Here is a 15,491-nt window from a genome sequence, read left to right on the forward strand (position 1 = left end):
ACTGGTGGGGTAGAATCTATTGGGGAGGGGGGGGGGGGATCTGAACTGGGGGTAGGGGACTCTGTTTTTTTTTTTACCGGGGAGAAGAGCTGTAGTGAGTGGAAGATTTCTTTTGTACTGTGGGAAACTTGCACTTGGGGAGAAAATCTGTACTTAGGAGGGGGAATTTGTGGGGAGGTGATCAGTACTGGAGGAAATCTGCACTGGGGGAGGGGGGAGTCTGTACTGGGGGAAGATCTGTACAAGAGAAATCTGTACTGGAAGGAAGGGGAATCTGAACTGGGGGAGATTTATACTGGGAGGTAAAACTGTACTAGGGCGGGGGGTATTTGTACAGGGAGATCTGTACTGGGGGGAATTTTGGCTTAGGGAGGGGGGTTGTTTTTTGTTGTACACCTTTGCTTAACATGCTCTGTCCTGACCCCTGCACTTCATATGATACACACTCCTGACCTCTGTACTATTTGCGTTACACAATCCTGACCCCCGAACTCTGTATATTATAGACCCCTGACACATGTTAGTCTCTTACTTGTTAGACAGTAATTCTGGAATATTTTTTGTGTACAAGGACTGTGCCATATGTTACTATATATTACCATGTGCACAGTGAGTAGGCACAAATTTTAAGCCCCTCCCACTGTTAGCGCACTTTTGCCACATCCATAATTTGCTTATTTTCTGCTACCAGCACATAAAACCATTTCCCATGGGCACATATATGGGGCTCCTTGGCATTAAAGCCCACCCCACCCAGTGGCGGCATATATGCGTACAGCCGCAGTTCATTATATGTCTTTTATATCTGCCCGGAGTTCCGCTTTAAGGTGCTCATTTGATAACTTGTCATGGTGGAGCACTTTTCTCAGGTCAGTGCAGGTGCGGCTAACGGGCATTCAGGAGGCGATATGGTTAAACCCTGAATGTCCCCCGAATGGGTTGTTAGAATGGGAACACCGTTCGGCAAATGTGAGCCTCGCATTTGGGCCGCTGTGCAGCACACAGTCTCATTCTCTTGACTATGTTACATTCAGCAGCGGTACAGCCCACCAAATGCGACAGGGGGGGGATCAGGGCCGGGACAAGGGGTGGGCATAAGGCCGGCTGCCCTGGGCACTGTGATATCATATGAGGTGGGGGAGGGCACTGCAAGGAGATGGGGGGGTTGTGTTGGGAGGGGGAATTTGAAGGTGTTAGGGAATAAGAATTGTTCTAGGAGGGGAAATTAATGGAATGGAAATTTGGGGGGGGGGATTTGTGTTGGGAGGGGGGATGGGGGAGGATGATTTGGGCTATGATGGGAATTTTCTTTTTTTTTGGGGGGGGGTTGTGGTAGTAGGGATGATTGGGGGTATTTGTGCAAGGAGAGAAAGTCTGGGGGGTGGATTTGTGCTAGAAAGGGGGGATTGGGGGGATAATTTGTACCGGGAGGTGGGATGGGGGGGATTTGTGCTGGGAGGGGAGATTTGGAAAGGGGGAGAGGATTTTTGTGCTTGGAAGGGTAATTTGAGGGGTAGAGGATTTGTGCTAGGAGGGGTGATTTTTTTTTTTTTTTTTTTTGGGAGGGTTGGGCTGAAGGATTTGGAGAGAGAGAGGATTTGAGTTCAGAGGTGGTTTGGGGGGGCACAGATTTGTACTGCCAGGGGGTTTTAAGAGGGGGGGCAGATTTGTACTGGGAGGAGGGGAATTTATGCTTAGGGGGCTAAGAATGCAGATTAGTGCTTGATTTTTTTTGGGGGGGGTTTGCTGAGACCTTATGCTCATAAATCTTGGGGAGGGGGTGCAGTTTGGTATGTTTTCCCTAGGCTCTAGGTGGTCTTGTCCCAGCACTGGGGGGGGGGGGGATTATTTTTGTTGTGCCACAAAGCAAAGCATTGTGGCCACAGCATGTGTACACCCCTGTAAGTCTGCCTTATTAGCGTGGGTGGTTAAAATGCAGCTCAGCCACCTATTTTATCACCCCAATCCCCCATCCCAACCTCAAGTTTAAACTACAGACATCAATGACCCTAACGCGTTTCGTACTCTGGGTGCTTACTTGCAGCGGGGAACTGCCCTGTGGTTTATTAGGCTGTTATTATTTATTTTATATTTTATGGGGTGCAATAGGGAATAAACTGTCTAGCTAAAAACACCCGCTAAAAACTTCCAAAGAAGCAACAATGAACGCCAACAACGATACAGTTTTTGAAACGCGTCGGCGGAAAGTTTTTACAAGAAAAATACTTTATCAAATATTTAATCCGAAACCTGGCTTCCATCCGGGAAAGGCATAACAATTGCATAATTAATTTTTGTATACCTCCTTCGGCTAATCACTGATAAAAAGCTTAATTCCATTAACAAGGCGACTTGACAAATTGCACAGCTCAACGGAACCGTTTAGAAATTAATTACGCATTTTAAGGCATTAGATCGGATAAAAAAAAAAAAAAAACTGCGAAATGCGCGGGCAGTGCGGAGAAGAGCCTACACGGGGATTATGGAGACATCCCGGTCCGGGAACAATGACTGGAGGAGTGATAAGGAAGCCCAAGACGGAGGGATAGAAAGGACGGCTTGTGTTCAGGTGGAGACTGGGCTTGTAAACACAAAACCGCGCCGCACTCGGGGAAACTAATTAAAGATTTAAAGAACAAAAAATAAATAAATGTTTCATTCAGGTTTTCCAAAACAGCTCGATACATTTATATTTATACAATGAATATGGAAGGGAAATGAAATAAAAGGGTGCAATACAATAATATTATGCCAGTAAACAAAGGGGAAAAATATTATCTGAAATTAACAAATTGTATCAATTTGAGCTTTAACCACATCCCGCCCGGCCTATAGGAAAATGACAGCCGGGGGCGGGGACTCTCTCGTTCTGACCGGACGTCATATGATGTCCTTCAGGAGAAGCTGCTCGCGGGCGATCCCGGGAGGGGGGGGGCACGCAGTGCGGTGATCGGTATGTATATATATATGTATATATATGTATATATATATATATATATATATATGTATATATGTATATATATATATATATATATATATATATATATATATATATGTGTATATATGTATATATATATATATATATATATATATATATATATATATATATATATATATATATATATGTATATGTATATATATATATATATATATATATATATATATATATACACATATTCATATATAAATATAAATTAATGGAAACTCAAATGATTTATTCCACAACCATTTATTCATAAATCCTTCAGTTTATAGTCCATATAAAAAGATTATAGCAATGTGACCAGGTTGTGTAACCATAAAATGTCCATCCACAGATGGAAGCCTCCACAAGGGGAGTAGAAGCAAAATCCAGCAGGAGATACAGAGTATTAAAGGATATGTAAAAGTTTGTTTATTTAAAAAAAAAAAAAAAAACATGTCATACTTACCTCCTGTGTGCTGTTGGTTTTGCACAGAGTGGCCCCGATCCTCCTCTTCTGGGGTCCCTCAGCGGCGCTCCTGGCTCCTCCTCTTCTCGAGTGCCCTGTTGGAGAGTCGCTCTCCCTCGGGGGGGAACTTGTGCAGGAACTCGTGCCGCGCCCCCCCGGCTCCCGCGTCATTGGATTTGATTGACAGCAGTGGGAGCCAATGGCTCCTGCTGCTATAAATCTATCCAGTGAGGACAGAGACAGCGGCTGGAGCTGCTGGGCTCGTTCTCGTCGCCGGAAACACCAAGTTCAGGTAATTATAAGGGGGAGTCTGGGGGGAGCTGCACTACAGAAGATTTCTCACCTTAATAGAATCCATTAAGGTGAAAAACAACCCCTTTAAAGAGAAGGGAGGCTCCTCTAAGTGTAGCAATATGTTGCTTAATGTTGTACTTTCATTAAAGTGATTGTAAAGGATTATTTTTTTTATTTTTTTTTAAATAACAAACATGTTATACTTACCTCCACTGCGCAGCTCGTTTTGCACAGAGTAGCCCCGATCATCTACTTATGGGGTTCCTCGGCGGCTCTCGCGGCTCCTCTCCGCATCGGATAAACCCTTGGAGAAGCGCTCTCCTGAGGGGGTTACCTTGCGGGCGCGCTCCCGAGTCCAGCATTTACGTCCACAGACACGAATGCCTGACTCGGCCCCGCCCCCCTCTTCTCTTTTATACTCAGTTGTGACATGACGCTACTTTTATATCAAGACATCGCTTGTATATCAAGTCAAAATTTATAAAAAAATTTTGCTTGTCTTGCAAAACAGTCTCACACCAAGTTACTCTCAGACCAAGGTTTTTACTGTATACTATATATATATAACACAGCAATGTTGCAGAACCGATATGTCTCTTGCTGGGCAGTAGACCTGAAACTGCTTCAGCCGGCAGGTCAGACATCACCCAAGCGTGAGACAAGTTAGGATTCCCGTGAGCGGAGCCATATGTTCCTCGGTGCGCTAAATATAGGCCTGGCGTCACCCACAGAGAAGATAGGGCTGCGTGATTCCCAACCGACAACCATCAGAATAATGAATCTGTCCACAGAGAGGCCTCTTCAGGATTAGGAAAAACCCAGGAAATTTGGAAGAAAGATTTTACATAATATGTGTTTTTTTTTTTTTTTTTCACAATTTACTACCATGTATTTCGTTATTCAAAGGAGCTAAAGAAAACTAACTTATAGAGATTTTTTTTTATATATTAGAGAATGATATATATCTATATATATATATCTATATATATATATAGATAGATAGATAGATAGATAGATAGATAGATAGATAGATAGATAGATAGATAGATAGATAGATAGATAACACATATCTATATATATATAGATCTATATCTATATATATATAGATATATATCTATATATATATAGATATAGATATCTATATATATATATATAGATATATATCTATATCTATATATATATATATAGATATATATCTATCTATATATATCTATATATATATATATATATATATTTAAAGATATATATATATATAGATATAGATATAGATAGATATCTATATATATATAGATATCTATCTATATCTATCTATCTATATAGATATAGATATCTATATAGATAGATAGATAGATATCTATATCTATCTATCTATACATATATAGATATATATCTATATATAGATAGATATATATCTATCTATATATATATATATATATATATATATATATATATATATATATATATATAGATATGTGTTATCTATCTATCTATCTATCTATCTATCTATCTATCTATCTATCTATCTATCTATCTATCTATCTATCTATCTATCTATCTATGCCATGTAACTTCCAGTGACCAGTATGAGAGAGTGAGAGCGATAACACCAAATTTAACACACCTGCTCCCCATTCACACCTGAGACCTTGTAACACTAACGAGTCACATGGCACTGGGAAGGGAAAATGGCTAATTGGACCCAATTTGGACATTTTCACTTAGGGGTGTACTCACTTTTGTTGTCAGCGGTTTAGACATTAATGGCAGTGTGTTGAGTTATTTTGAGGGGACAGCAAATTTACACTGTTATACAAGCTGTACACTCACTACTTTACATTGTAGCAAAGTGTCATTTCTTCAGTGTTGTCACATGAAATATATTAAGATAAAATATTTACAAATATTAAAATAAAATATTTACAAAAATGGGAGGGGTTAACTCACTTTTGTGAGATACTGTATATAAAATCCTTAATCAGAGGAAGGACCAGACCATGATGATCCAAAAGCTGGCAAAGTATATATGGTTCAGTATGCCGCAACAGAAAGAAAACCTTCTTTCTGCATTATAATTGGACACAAAAGTTAAGTGAAATTATAAAACTTGACATAACTAATAGTTATGTAAAAATATTATTATGCTTTTATAAAAAAAAAAAAAAAAAAAAAAATATATATATATATATATATATATATATATATATATATATATATATATATATATATATATCCGCCTATATCTATATATGTAGATATCAATATATATCTATATATAGATATGTACACAGTATAGCCTCTTAATTGGTAAACAAAAAAAATATAAATATATAAATCATATAAACAAAAAAAAAAATTTATGGAAATTAAAATGTATATAAACGTTTATTTGTCGAGCCTTTGCCAGCGATTCAGCAATTCAGTTGATGACAGGTTCTCTTTAAGTTTGCCAGGTCATTTCCTATGAGATTTCCTCTTATTTCCTGTTGTGTCTCTGTAACAGGAAGACAAAAGCTTCCCAATGGGACACAGACAGCAAGATAGAATCATGGGTTGTAACCCATATATAAAAAAAAAACACCAAAAACTTTTTTTGGCCAAAAATACTTTAAAAAAAATATTTAGAAATCTAGGACAGAGGTCACCCTTATTTCTGTAGCAATAACTCTCGGTGGAGCTGCTGGTTTAAAACAGCTTGTTACCTTCACTCTCGACACCTCTGTTTCACCGCCACCGGGTCTAGGGTTCCGTTGAGCTTACCTCTGGACGATATAAGCACCAACACTTGAGTAGATTTTTCCAATGCTTTATTAGAACGAACAAGGGAAGTAGCAGGAAAGAGGTAGTAGGAAAGCTGCAGGGAAGGTCAAATACCTTTCTGTTGTATTTCTTCAGAACACTCTTTGTAATTGAACACTTGTAATTGAATAGTCCCCCTTTCGTAGGATTCAATCTTTGCCCGCCTCACTTGCCTAGCAGCCAGCACGTAGCAGGAACAAAAGTCTCTGCCACAGACTTATCTGGAATAAAACCCGTACGATCCTCTGCCACAGGATGTATTGGTTTCTGATGAATGTCAGATAAAGTACTTGAACCTTTAAGCCAACCCGGCAGTACTATACTGTAAGATTACTTTGGAATGCGTCCTCCAACCGAGTCACCAGGCCCCTCTCCAGACCAGCACTCTGCATGATCCTTCCATGACGGGTCCTCCCCTGGGATCTCCTTGGTTGTCCAGCTTCTTCACTCTGTATAGACAGCTCAGGACCATTCCTCCGCTGCTGTGGTAGGCCCCAGACAGGCTTCTGGGCCCACCCACACGCCGCAGCGCCGCGGGCCTCCGGAACGGACCACGAGGTGGTATTCCTAGTGCATTCCTGTCGGCCAGGAGGGCCAGCAGGTGGCTGCAAAAACAAACCCTAAAACATGGCGTCTGTCCCATAAATACCCTCTCCCAGAATGCAACTCGGAGGACCACCTCCACCGAGTTATCTCCGGGAAAGAGGAGCACTCATTCGCTTCAACGCGTTACTTTTCCAACACCGGCCGACAGTGACAACGACACCCACCGGCACAGTGTGGAACTGCATGCAACGTCAGCCAAGCTGGAACAGAGGCAAATCTAACTTCTTATAACAAGCGACCCACTAAATTTACCTATCAGCTGTAGATAGAAATCCACCAGCGCTACATTTCCTTTAAATTAATTTATTATAGCACAGCTGTTATATAACAATGTAAACAATTTCCGCAGCACTTTACATATTGTACATTGACATCAGTACCTGCCCTCAAGGAGCTTCCACTCTTCTAAGGTCTCACATTCATACATACACATACTAGGGCCAATATAGACGGGAGCCAATTAACCTCCCAGCCTGTCTTTGTTTTGTGGGAGGAAACCGGAGTACCTGGAAAAAAATCCTTGCAAGTGCAGGAAAAGCATGCAAACTCCATGCAGACAATGTCTGGTTGTCCTTATAATATTCCCCTTCTGTGCTAGATTTCATTCAGCATATCATGCAATGAAGCGCACGTCACCAATCCACTTCTTATCAGATGCCGCCTGCAAACAGATGGCAGCCTAAATGCATAACATAGGCAAACATTTCTTTGGTCGAGCAAAAAGCCATCTACATGGAGGACTTGTAAACCATGATACTGTAAAATATGATGAGCAGCAACAAGTTATACTGCAAAATCCGCCATAAAAAGTCCATCAACCACCTTTCTTGTTTCATTAATGCTCACTGGGCAATGTTTTGAGTATATATATATATATATATATATATATATATATATATATATATATATATATATATATATATATATATATATATATATATATAATATATATATATATATATATATATATATATATATATATATATATATATATATATATATATTCTTGTTTCATTAGTGCTCACTGGACAATGTTTCGATTACCTCCTTGCCCCGGGAGTCTACCTCTATTAACAATGGAACGTTCAAATAGATTCGCCAACCTACACCTTCCCTGTGGCAACCAGCAAAATTTGTACGACTCCCAAAGGACTTTTTCTAGAGTCTATAATGTGGCAGGTAATAGGTAATGTTTATAGAATGGATGGTTTTCCTGCACAGGTTATAATATCACATTTGTAATGCCCCGTACACACGGTTGGAATTTCCGTCGGAAAAATCTTGGATGGTTTTTTCCGACGGAATTCCACTCAAGCTTGCCTTGCATACACACGGTCACACGAAAGTTCTCTGAACTTTCGACCGTCAAGAACGCGGTGACGTACAACACTCCGACGAGCCCAGAAAATGAAGTTCAATGCTTCCGAGCATGCATTGAATTGTTTCCGAGCATGCGTGATTTTTTGCGCTTCGGAATTGCATACAGACGATCGCATTTTCGGATAGGAACATTTTCCGACTGAAAAATAGAGAACATGCTCTCAATCTTTTGCTGGCTGGAATTCCACCAGCAAAAGTCCAATGGAGCATACACACGATCGCATTTTCTGACCAAAAGCTCACATCGGAGTTTTGCTGGCGGTATTTCCAATCATGTGTACGGGGCATAAGAGAAGAGAGAAAAAAAAATTGTGTTATCCTTTAAATGTGCTAATTATATTAATTGTGTGTTTTTTTTTTTTAAGATCTCCTGTGCTTGTTTTTGGTAGCTTGCGATATGTGAAATTATTTAATCCTACCTCTTATTTCAAAGCATGTATGAATTAAAACAGGGTTGTAGTCCATGTTTCCCAATGCTTTGTAAAATAATTGAAATGCTTAAAAGCTGAACTTCAAACAGATAGAAAAACACTGCAAATCAGTGCAGTTAAGCATTAAAACAATAATATATATATATATCTATCTATATATATATTGTAAATACCAAGGCTCAGTGCTGCACACTCCTAATCCTGCTGTTCCAGACACAGGCCTACTCAAGTATGATTATGATACTGCCGATTCATTTAGGCATTTAGAGAATACCAAACTTATAATGCAGCCCAACTCCACCACAGATAGCAGGTATTAGGTAATGTTCTCCTCTCCAGGATAAGGGTTGAGCTTCAGGTTTTTGGTGAAAATCCACCCACATTTGGCAAGTTAGCTTGCGCGAACCTCCAGTTTGCAAAAATATATCACCCGAAAGTCTGTCATTTAGTGGTTGTAGCACTAACGAAGCTAAATGATATGACAGATCCCTGGCCTGCCTCTGTTTGTGGGCAAATCAGCCAGGGATCCCTGGTGAGGTCATTGACCCAGTATATAATCCCGACCATATTTGGTCAGTGGTGAATCCCTGGCATCTTGCTTTTATTCAGAAACCGGCCTGGGATTTGTCATTTACAGTGAGTGTGGTGGCAGAGCAGCATCATCAGGTGTTAGGTTACCATGGTTGGGTGCTAAATTACCATGGTTGGTTTTTGGGTTACCATGGTTAGGTTTTGGGTTGCCATGGTTGGGTGTTGGGTTACCATGGTTGGGTGCTGGGTTACGATGGTTGGGTTGCCATGGTTGGGTGCTGGGTTACCATAGTTGGGTGCTGGGTGACCATGGTTAGGTGTTGGGTTACCATGGCTGGGTGCTGGGTTACCATGGTTGGGTGCTGGGTGACCAAGGTTGGGTGCTGGGTGACCAAGGTTGGGTGTTTAGTTACCATGGTTGGGTGTTGGGTTACCATGGTTGGGTGCTGGGTTACCATGGTTGGGTGCTGGGTTACCATGGTTGCGTGCTGGGTGACCAAGGTTGGGTGTTGGGTTACCATGGTTGGGTGCTGGGTTACCATGGTTGGGTGGTACTCACTGACGTGGATCTACATTGCTGAACAACGTGATTGAAGGCTGATTATTGATTTTGGTACCCTCTCAATGTTGAAGGAATGTAGCCTAGTATGGTTTAGGAGGAGTGAGGGCTCACTTGCTGCCCCCCTTTCCTGGCCAGAATAAAGGTCTTTTATGAACTTTAGGCCCCATTGACTCCTGAGCATTCCCACTTGTGTTTTTTGTGCGATTTTCATGTGTTAACAATAACACACGTCACGCCTAGGGCAGCCCAATCACTTGTATGGGCTGTCCTACACACAACAAACTCCCCAAAGTAGCTTCAGAACATTTTCCGTCATGGAGAGTCGAGTGTTTTTTCAGTGCCCATTTTGCCACTTTGTAGCGCATTTTTTTGCTGGGGAGTAATGGAGCATCTACTGATGCTGGCTGCTGGGGGATCTATTATTGCTGGAGGGGATCTATGTTTCTGTGGCGATCTGTTGTTGCTGGTGGAGGATCTTTTCGTACTAATGGGGTAAATTGTTGCTTGATCTACTGTTTAGGGAGGGGTCTACTGTTGCTGGCTGCTGGGGAGTTTATTGATTCCGGCTGCTGGGAGATCTGTTGTTGCTGCTGGGGGTCTATTGTTGCTGGCGGCAGCGGGTCTATTTTATTGCTTTTCCTGTTATCAATACCAAATTCCATACAAACTACTTAGCACTACAAAATGATACTTGCTTCTATATTCTCTAAAAGGGACCGTACTGGGAGCTGTGTAGGAGGTTAAACCAAGGTTCGGTGCTCAGAGTTGGGTAGGGGCAGAACCAAGGGTCAGTGCTCAGATGTGGGTAGGGGCAGAACCAAGTGTCGGTGCTCAGAGATGTGTAGGGGCAGAACCAAGGGTCAGTGCTTAGAGGTGGTTAGGGGCAGAACCAAGGGTTGGTGTCCAGAGGTGAGTAAGGGGCAGAACCAAGGGACAGTGCTCTGAGGTGGGTAAGGGACAGCACCAAGGGTCGGTATTTAGAGGTGGGTAAGGGGCAGAATCAAGGGGCAGTGCTCAGAGGTGGGTAGGAGCAGAACCAGGGGGCGGTGCTCAGAAGTGGGAAGGAGCAGAACCAAGGGTTGGTGCTCAGATGTGGGTAGAAGCAGAACTAAGGGCCGTGTCCAGAGGTGGGTAAGGGGCAGAACCAAGGGGCAGTGCTCAGAGGTGGGTAAGGGGCAGAACCAAGGGGCGGTGCTCAGAGGTGGGTAGGAGGAGAACAGAGGGTTGGTGCTTAGAGGTGGGTAGAAGCAGTACTAAGGGTCAGTGCTCAGAGGTGGGTAGAAGCAGAACCAAGGGTTCGGTGCTCAGAGGTGGGTAAAGGGCAGAACCAAGGAGCAGAGCTCAGAGGTGGGTAGAGGGCATAACCAAGGGGCGGGCGGTGCACAGAGGTGGGTAGGAGCAGAACAAAGGATCTGTGCTCAGAGGTGGGTAAGGGACAGAACCATGGGTCGGTGCTCAGAGGTGGGTAGGAGCAGAACCAAGGGTCGGAGCTCAAAGGTGGGTAGGGGCTGAACCAAGGTTTGGTGCTCAGAGGTGGGTAGGGGCAGAACCAAGGGTTGGTGCTCAGAGGTGGGTAAGGGGCAGAACCAAGGGTCGGTGCTCAGAGGTGGGTAGGGGGCGGAGACACAAAGTGACTTAAAAAGAGGGAGTTCCTGCACCTTTTCTCTGAGAAAATAAGCCCCGGAGATACCGTAGTAGAGTAAAATGTAAGAGCTCATAAGGTCTTGGAATTATTCACAGAGAGTGTTTTTCTATTGTTTTTGTTATTCCTCCTTTCATTGTGTTCACAAGGTATTCGGTAACATTGTATTCACTTTCTATTGCTAGCATGATAATTACCGCGGTGATACATATTCAGCAGCCATTGTATGCCGTACAAGAGAGAGCTACAAAAAAATGCATTCATCGGAATAATCTTCCTGCTTGTAGCTTCGGGCGTCCCAATCTTAGAAGGACAGGCAGCCATGTGGAAAGACGATTGGTTTTGCTCGCTGATCACCATTTTTTGTAGGTGTTGCTGGGAGCGAGATGCACGCGGGCTGTGTCACCGGTTTATTTAAGAAATTCATTGAGCCGTTGATGGAAGCCTAGGGATTCGGTATCATTTTGCTCTCCATACTCGCTATTCGCTAAACAGATTCATAATTCGATAACAATCCAGAATTGCCGGGGGGGATCGCGATAGAATATGGAATGATCTCTGCAGAAATTAACGCGCACGCCGAGAGAGAACACACAGACGTAAGCTCGATGCATAAAAAGTCATATCGGAATAGATGTAACCATGATGTTCAAAAAAATTATCACTTTGACGAAAGAATTGTATCTTTAGAAATGTAAAAAAAAAAAATGCAAAGGTTGAGTCACGCCTCTGCGGTGCATTAACACAAATTGCGTTGATTTGCGTTATCTTGCACATTCCGCCCTTGATTCCAAAACTCGTGGCAATCGCAGCACAATGTGCTGCTCGTGTTTGTGTGTCATTATCCTTGAATGGCACCTCAAACACAATGCCACTGTGCTGCGATTGTAGCACGACAGGATCACACGGCAATTGTGGCAAGCTGCACCTTTCAATATCGCGTGAAGCTTGTCACCCGAAAAGAAGCAGGAGCTTCTTTTTTGGGAGACAAACATGCACTTGAATGGGCTGCCCTATGCAACACGCAAATTCAATCGCCTGTCAAAATTGCGCTGCGGGAACGTGTGAATGCAGCCTGAAGAACCCAGTGCATTGCAGTAATCTGCATTGTACAATTGTACCGCAATGCACTTTTATGTCATTTATGCAGTGTGCTGCCGTGTTATTCAATCTAAATGGTGCCACAACCAGCAACTACAGCAGCGGCCATGTGCCAATGTTGCAGTGCACTACAATTCACTTGGCATTAGACATGTGCACTGCCGAAAAATTTGTTTTGTTTTCGTTTCATTCGTTTTTTAAAATTTTTTTTTTTTGTTTTTGTTTTTCAGTAAATTCGTTAATTCGTAATTTTGTAAATTCGAAAATTCGTATTTTTGTAAATTCAAAAATTTGTAATTTTGTAAATTCGAAAATTCGTAAATTAGAAAATCAGGTAATTCGTAAATTTGAAAATTCGTAAATTCGAAAATTCAGAAATTCAAAAATCCGAAAATTCGAAAGAAGTAAAATCTGAAAATTCAAAATAATAATTGACTAACTAACTAACTAATAACCACTAACTATTAAATTATAGGTATTGGGATTTCCTTTCAAATTGGGCTGTTAGTGAACGTAACGAATATAAATTTATCTGACGTTACAAATTATACGAAAAAAAGAATGCCGTATCTAAACAAATGGAACTGAACAAATTATTATTAAATAATAATAATTATAAAAGTTTTTATTATTATTATTATTAATGTTATTTATTTTTATTAATTTGTTGCGTTTCATTCATTTAGATGCGGCATTCATTATTTCTGATATTTCGTAACTTCGGATGAATTCGTATTCATTCACTAACAGCCAAATGTGAAAGAAAATTCCAGTACCTATAATTTAATAGTTAGTAAGAGTTAAGTTATTATTAGTTTGTTATTATTTCAGATTTTTTAATTTTCAGGTTTTTGAATTTTCGGATTTTCGTTTGTTTAAATTTTCGCTCTTATTTTTGGATTTTTTGATTTTTAAATTCTGAATTTTTAATTTTCCGAATTTTCGAAATTTACGAATATTCGAATTTATGAATTTATGAATTTTCAAATTTACGAATTTTCGAATATTCTAATTTATGAATTTGCGAATTTTCAAATTTACGAATTTTTGAATATTCGAATTTACGAATATTCAGAAAAAATCGCTAAATGGGTTTTCGATAATTCGGATATTTCCGAATTAGCAAACGTGTCGAAATTTGTTAAAAAACTGATTCGGAACTAAATGAATTGCACATGTGTACTAACAAGAACATGCTGATAGGAGGAGAGAGGAGAGTGACAGAGAGATGAACTTATCAGTCTGCTGCTTCTCCTATCACAGGCTGGGGAAGGGACACGACCTGTAGGTAAATGTGACTTGGGATCAGCCTTCACCTTACAGTAGAGTTTAGAAGGGAGAAGCAGCACAAGGAGCCAATCAGTTGTGCCGCAGTGCTCATATGCTAACAAGGAGCATTCTGATAGGAGGAGAGAGGAGAGTGACAGAGAGAGGAGGTCATCAGTCTGCTGATTCTCCTTCACTGTCCAATGACAGACTGGGTGAGGGGGCAGGACCTGTAAGTGTTACTTAAAGGAGAAGTACACCCAAAGCTTGTTTGGCTGTACTTGGCAGAACAAACTGCACTCCTGTTGTGACCCGTTTTCAGCAGACGGTGGGCTGAAGTCCGCTGTCGGCTGATGTCACAGAGCCGGTCCCGGCTGGGGAAAGAAAGCAACCATATGGCCAGGATCCGCCCAGAAGCCTGGTCCCACACCTGGTTCAGCCTGGTGCGAGCCGCAGAGAGCCTGAGCCAGCCACTTCCACCCCCTCCACAGCCCAGCGATGTGAGCGGGGAGGGGGAGGCTCAGAGCACACAGTGATGACTGACAGTCACCAGCTCTCTGCTCACGTTGCACTGAGAACCGAGCGATTGGCAGTGTTTGATCGCTCGGTTCTCAGTCTTAGAGCCAGCGGTGGGACAGATACAGCATCTGCTCATGTTGCACTGAGAACCGAGCGATTGACGGTGTTTTCTCGCTCGGTTCTCAGTCTTAGAGCCAGCGGTGGGACAGATGCAGCATCTGCTCATGTTGCATTGAGAACCAAGTGATCGGCGGTGTTTGATCGCTCGGTTCTCAGTTTTAGACCTGGCGGTGGGACAGATGCAGCATCTGCTCACGTTGCACTAAGAACCAAGCGATTGGCGGTGTTTGACCGATGTGTTTAACCGATACTGACCGATACTGCATCCAGGACCGGGACAAGGGGTGGGCAGGAGGTGAAGCTGCCCTGGGCACTGTGATGTCATGTGAGGTGGGGAGGTGGGGGACACCACAAGGAGATTTGTGTTGGGAAGAGGAAATTGGGGTGTGGCAGAAGGTATATATGGCTCTAGGAGGGGGATCTGGGGAGGTGTGTTAGGAGTGGTGATTTGGGGGATTTGTGTTGGGAGGGGGAAACACAAATTTGTTCTGGGGAGGGGGCGGTTTGAGGGAGTTTGTGCTAGAAAAGGTGATGTGGTAGAGGGGGGAAAGGATTTGTGCTAGGAGGGGAATTTCTTTTTCTGGGGGAGGGGATTTATGCTATTATAGATGATTGGGGGCTATTTGTGCTAGGAGGGTAACTTTTTTTTGGGGGGGTTGTGCTAGGAGGGGAACTTTTGGGGGGGTGGATTTGTGCTAGGAGGAGAACTTTTGGGGGGGATTCGTGCTAGGAGGGGAACTTTTGGGGGGGGATTTGTGGTAGGAGGGGAACTTTTTTTGGAGGGGGATTTATGCTAGCAGGGGAACCTTTTG

This window comes from Aquarana catesbeiana, linkage group LG02 (assembly GCF_042186555.1).
Source record: "Aquarana catesbeiana isolate 2022-GZ linkage group LG02, ASM4218655v1, whole genome shotgun sequence".
In the NCBI taxonomy this organism is placed as follows: Eukaryota; Metazoa; Chordata; class Amphibia; order Anura; family Ranidae; genus Aquarana; species Aquarana catesbeiana.